General features: G+C 47.1%; 1 protein-coding gene across 1 annotated transcript in view; it reads left to right on the forward strand.

Moving 5' to 3' along the window:
- Positions 1-6,000, forward strand: part of LOC127911845 (ADP-ribosylation factor-like protein 15) — a 174,542-nt gene that overhangs the window by 119,945 nt on the left and 48,597 nt on the right. The gene's annotated exons all lie outside the window — the stretch shown is intronic.

Below are 6,000 nucleotides of genomic sequence, written 5' to 3' on the forward strand. Positions count from 1 at the left end.
TTGATTATGAATGCTAGTCATAGTGGTTGGGTGTGTTTGATTATGAATGCCAGCCATAGTGATTGGGTGTGTTTGATTATGAATGCTAGCCATAGTGGTTGGGTGTGTTTGATTATGAATGCTAGTCATAGTGATTGGGTGTGTTTGATTATGAATGCTAGTTCTATAATGGAATTATCGCTGGGTCTGATGTGTCTCCTGGACCTTGATATCCAGGAACCATGCAGACGGTTTTACAGTGGTTGTTAGGTCCAGTAGGTGTTTGCTTTATCAAATAAACACACCTGTCTGTTGCTCTTTGGCCAGGTCAGTTGCAGACAGAAGAGCTTGCCAAATGGCCCTTGAAGCGACAGACTGTTGTATCGTTAACAAATCATTAAATGAATGTTTCTCTCTGGCTGTGAACATCAACATCACAAACCAATGACTCATGTAATGTCTGTCCCCTTAGCAGCATCACGTCTTGATGTTGTACACACTGATGCTCTGGAAAGATACACACCCCCACCCTTTAGATGTTATTATATTTTTTTAAACAAAGAATAAATTATTTTTTAACTAAGAAAAAAATTATTTTTAAACTAAGAACAAATTATTTTTAAACTAAGAACAAATTCTTATTTTCAATGACAACCTAGGAACAGTGGGTTAACTGCCTTGTTCAGCGGCAGAACAACAGATTTTTACCTTGTCTGCTCGGGGATTTGATCCAGCAACCTTTCATTTACTAGTCCAACACTCTAACCACTAGGCTACCTGCTGGTTACTAGTCCAACGCTCTAACCACTAGGCTACCTGCTGGTTACTAGTCCAACGCTCTAACCACTAGGCTACCTGCTGGTTACTAGTCCAACGCTCTAACCACTAGGCTACCTGCTGGTTACTAGTCCAACGCTCTAACCACTAGGCTACCTGCTGGTTACTAGTCCAACACTCTAACCACTAGGCTACCTGCTGGTTACTAGTCCAACGCTCTAACAACTAGGCTACCTGCTGGTTACTAGTCCAACGCTCTAACCACTAGGCTACCTGCTGGTTACTAGTCCAACACTCTAATCTCTAGACTACCTGCTGGTTACTAGTCCAACACTCTAACCACTAGGCTACCTGCTGGTTACTAGTCCAACACTCAAACCACTAGGCTACCTGCTGGTTACTAGTCCAACACTCTAACCACTAGGCTACCTGCTGGTTACTAGTCCAACACTCTAACCAATAGGCTACCTGCTGGTTACTAGTCCAACACTCTAATCTCTAGACTACCTGCTGGTTACTAGTCCAACACTCTAACCACTAGGCTACCAGCTGGTTACTAGTCCAACACTCTAACCACTAGACTACCTGCTGGTTACTAGTCCAACGCTCTAACCACTAGACTACCTGCTGGTTACTAGTCCAACGCTCGAACCACTAGGCTACCTGCTGGTTACTAGTCCAACACTCTAACCACTTGGCTACCTGCTGGTTACTAGTCCAACACTCTAACCACTAGACTACCTGCTGGTTACTAGTCCAACACTCTAACCACTAGGCTACCTGCTGGTTACTAGTCCAACACTCTAACCACTAGGCTACCTGCTGGTTACTAGTCCAACACTCTAACCACTAGACTACCTGCTGGTTACTAGTCCAACACTCTAACCACTAGGCTACCTGCTGGTTACTAGTCCAACACTCTAACCACTAGGCTACCTGCTGGTTACTAGTCCAACACTCTAATCTCTAGACTACCTGCTGGTTACTAGTCCAACACTCTAACCACTAGGCTACCTGCTGGTTACTAGTCCAACACTCTAACCACTAGACTACCTGCTGGTTACTAGTCCAACACTCTAACCACTAGGCTACCAGCTGGTTACTAGTCCAACACTCTAACCACTAGACTACCTGCTGGTTACTAGTCCAACGCTCTAACCACTAGACTACCTGCTGGTTACTAGTCCAACGCTCGAACCACTAGGCTACCTGCTGGTTACTAGTCCAACACTCTAACCACTAGGCTACCTGCTGGTTACTAGTCCAACGCTCTAACCACTAGACTACCTGCTGGTTACTAGTCCAACGCTCGAACCACTAGGCTACCTGCTGGTTACTAGTCCAACACTCTAACCACTTGGCTACCCTGCTGTTTACTAGTCCAACACTAACCACTAGGCTACCTGCTGGTTACTAGTCCAACACTCTAACCACTTGGCTACCTGCTGGTTACTAGTCCAACGCTCTAACCATTAGGCTACCTGCTGGTTACTAGTCAAACGCTCTAACTACTTTGCTACCTGCTGGTTACTAGTCCAACACTCTAACCACTTGGCTACCTGCTGGTTACTAGTCCAACACTCTAACCACTAGGCTACCTGCCGGTTACTAGTCCAACACTCTAACCTCTAGACTACCTGCTGGTTACTAGTTCAATGCTCTAACCACTTGGCTACCTGCTGGTTACTAGTCCAATACTCTTACCACTAAATCATAATCAAATCAAATTTTATTTGTCACATACACATGGTTAGCAGATGTTAATGCGAGTGTAGCGAATTGCTTGTGCTTCTAGTTCCGACAATGCAGTGATAACCAACAAGTAATCTAACTAACAATTCCAAAACTACTGTCTTATACACAGTGTAAGGGGATAAAGAATATGTACATGAGGATATATGAATGAGTGATGGTACAGGGCAGCATACAGTAGATGGTATCGAGTACAGTATATACATTTGAGATGAGTATGTAGACAAAGTAAACAAAGTGGCATAGTTAAAGTGGCTAGTGATACATGTATTTCATAAGGATGCAGTCGATGATATAGAGTACAGTATATATGTATGCATATGAGATGAATAATGTAGGGTAAGTAACATTATATAAGGTAGCATTGTTTAAAGTGGCTAGTGATATATTTACATAATTTCCCATCAATTCCCATTATTAATGTGGCTGGGGTTGGGTCAGTGTCAATGACAGTGTGTTGGCAGCAGCCACTCAATGTTTGTGGTGGCTGTTTAACAGTCTAATGGCCTTGAGATAGAAGCTGTTTTTCAGTCTCTCGGTCCCAGCTTTGATGCACCTGTACTGACCTCGCCTTCTGGATGATAGCGGGGTGAACAGGCAGTGGCTCGGGTGGTTGATGTCCTTGATGATCTTTATGGCCTTCCTGTAACATCGGGTGGTGTAGGTGTCCTGGAGGGCAGGTAGTTTGCCCCCGGTGATGCGTTGTGCAGACCTCACTACCCTCTGGAGAGCCTTACGGTTGAGGGCGGAGCAGTTGCCGTACCAGGCGGTGATACAGCCCGCCAGGATGCTCTCGATTGTGCATCTGTAGAAGTTTGTGAGTGCTTTTGGTGACAAGCCGAATTTCTTCAGCCTCCTGAGGTTGAAGAGGCGCTGCTGCGCCTTCTTCACGACGCTGTCAGTGTGAGTGTACCAATTCAGTTTGTCTGTGATGTGTATGCCGAGGAACTTAAAACTTGCTACCCTCTCCACTGCTGTTCCATCGATGTGGATAGGGGGGTGTTCCCTCTGCTGTTTCCTGAAGTCCACAATCATCTCCTTAGTTTTGTTGACGTTGAGTGTGAGGTTATTTTCCTGACACCACACTCCGAGGGCCCTCACCTCCTCCCTGTAGGCCGTCTCGTCGTTGTTGGTAATCAAGCCTACCACTGTTGTGTCGTCCGCAAACTTGATGATTGAGTTGGAGGCGTGCGTGGCCACACAGTCGTGGGTGAACAGGGAGTACAGGAGAGGGCTCAGAACGCACCCTTGTGGGGCCCCCGTGTTGAGGATCAGCGGGGAGGAGATGTTGTTGCCTACCCTCACCACCTGGGGGCGGCCCGTCAGGAAGTCCAGTACCCAGTTGCACAGGGCGGGGTCGAGACCCAGGGTCTCGAGCTTGATGACGAGCTTGGAGGGTACTATGGTGTTGAATGCCGAGCTGTAGTCGATGAACAGCATTCTCACATAGGTATTCCTCTTGTCCAGGTGGGTTAGGGCAGTGTGCAGTGTGGTTGAGATTGCGTCGTCTGTGGACCTATTTGGGCGGTAAGCAAATTGGAGTGGGTCTAGGGTGTCAGGTAGGGTGGAGGTGATATGGTCCTGACTAGTCTCTCAAAGCACTTCATGATGACGGAAGTGAGTGCTACGGGCGGTAGTCGTTTAGCTAAGTTACCTTAGCTTTCTTGGGAACAGGAACAATGGTGGCCCTCTTGAAGCATGTGGGAACAGCATACTGGTATAGGGATTGATTGAATATGTCCGTAAACACACCGGCCAGCTGGTCTGCGCATGCTCTGAGGGCGCGGCTGGGGATGCCGTCTGGGCCTGCAGCCTTGCGAGGGTTAACACGTTTAAATGTCTTACTCACCTCGGCTGCAGTGAAGGAGAGACCGCATGTTTTCATTGCAGGCCGTGTCAGTGGCACTGTATTGTCCTCAAAGCGGGCAAAAAGTTATTTAGTCTGCCTGGGAGCAAGACATCCTGGTCCGTGACTGGGCTGGGTTTCTTATTGTAGTCCGTGATTGACTGTAGACCCTGCCACATGCCTCTTGTGTCTGAGCCATTGAATTGAGATTCTACTTTGTCTCTGTACTGACGCTTAGCTTGTTTAATAGCCTTGCGGAGGGAATAGCTGCATTGTTTATATTCGGTCATGTTACCAGACACCTTGCCCTGATTAAAAGCAGTGGTTCGCGCTTTCAGTTTCATGCGAATGCTGCCATCAATCCATGGTTTCTGGTTAGGGAATGTTTTTATCGTTGCTATGGGAACAACATCTTCAACGCACGTTCTAATGAACTCGCACACCGAATCAGCGTATTCGTCAATATTTTTATCTGACGCAATACGAAACATGTCCCAGTCCACGTGATGGAAGCAGTCTTGGAGTGTGGAGTCAGCTTGGTCGGACCAGCGTTGGACAGACCTCAGCGTGGGAGCCTCTTGTTTAAGTTTCTGTCTGTAGGCAGGGATCAACAAAATGGAGTCGTGGTCAGCTTTTCCGAAAGGGGGCGGGGCAGTTCCTTATATGCGTCGCGGAAGTTAGAGTAACAATGATCCAAGGTTTTACCACCCCTGGTTGCGCAATCGATATGCTGATACAATTTAGGGAGTCTTGTTTTCAGATTAGCTTTGTTAAAATCCCCAGCTACAATGAATGCAGCCTCCGGATAAATGGTTTCCAGTTTGCAAAGAGTTAAATAAAGTTCGTTCAGAGCCATCGATGTGTCTGCTTGGGGGGGGATATATACGGCTGTGATTATAATCGAAGATAATTCTCTTGGTAGATAATGCGGTCTACATTTGATTGTGAGGAATTCTAAATCAGGTGAACAGAAGGATTTGAGTTCCTGTATGTTTCTTTCATCACACCATGTCTCGTTAGTCATGAGGCATACGCCCCCGCCACTCTTCTTACCAGAAAGATGTTTGTTTCTGTCGCCGCGATGCGTGGAGAAACCCGTTGGCTGCACCGCCCCGGATAGCGTCTTCCCAGTGAGCCATGTTTCCGTGAAGCAGAGGACGTTACAGTCTCTGATGTCCCTCTGGAATGCTACCCTGCTACTAGGCTACCTGCTGGTTACTAGTCCAACGCTCTAACCACTAGGCTACCTGCTGGTTACTAGTCCAACACTCTAACCACTAGGCTACCTGCTGGTTACTAGTCCAACGCTCTAACCACTAGACTACCTGCTGGTTACTAGTCCAACGCTCGAACCACTAGGCTACCAGCTGGTTACTAGTCCAACGCTCTAACCACTAGACTACCTGCTGGTTACTAGTCCAACACTCTAACCACTAGACTACCTGCTGGTTACTAGTCCAACACTCTAACCACTTGACTACCTGCTGGTTACTAGACCAACACTCTAACCGGCAGGTTCGGGCGGCAGGGTAGCCTAGTGGTTAGAGCATTGGACTAGTAACCGGAAGGTTGCGAGTTCAAACCCCCGAGCTGACAAGGTACATTTACATTTAAGTCATTTAGCAGACGCTCTTATCCAGAGCGAG

This window comes from Oncorhynchus keta, chromosome 25 (assembly GCF_023373465.1).
Source record: "Oncorhynchus keta strain PuntledgeMale-10-30-2019 chromosome 25, Oket_V2, whole genome shotgun sequence".
Lineage (NCBI taxonomy): Eukaryota > Metazoa > Chordata > Actinopteri > Salmoniformes > Salmonidae > Oncorhynchus > Oncorhynchus keta.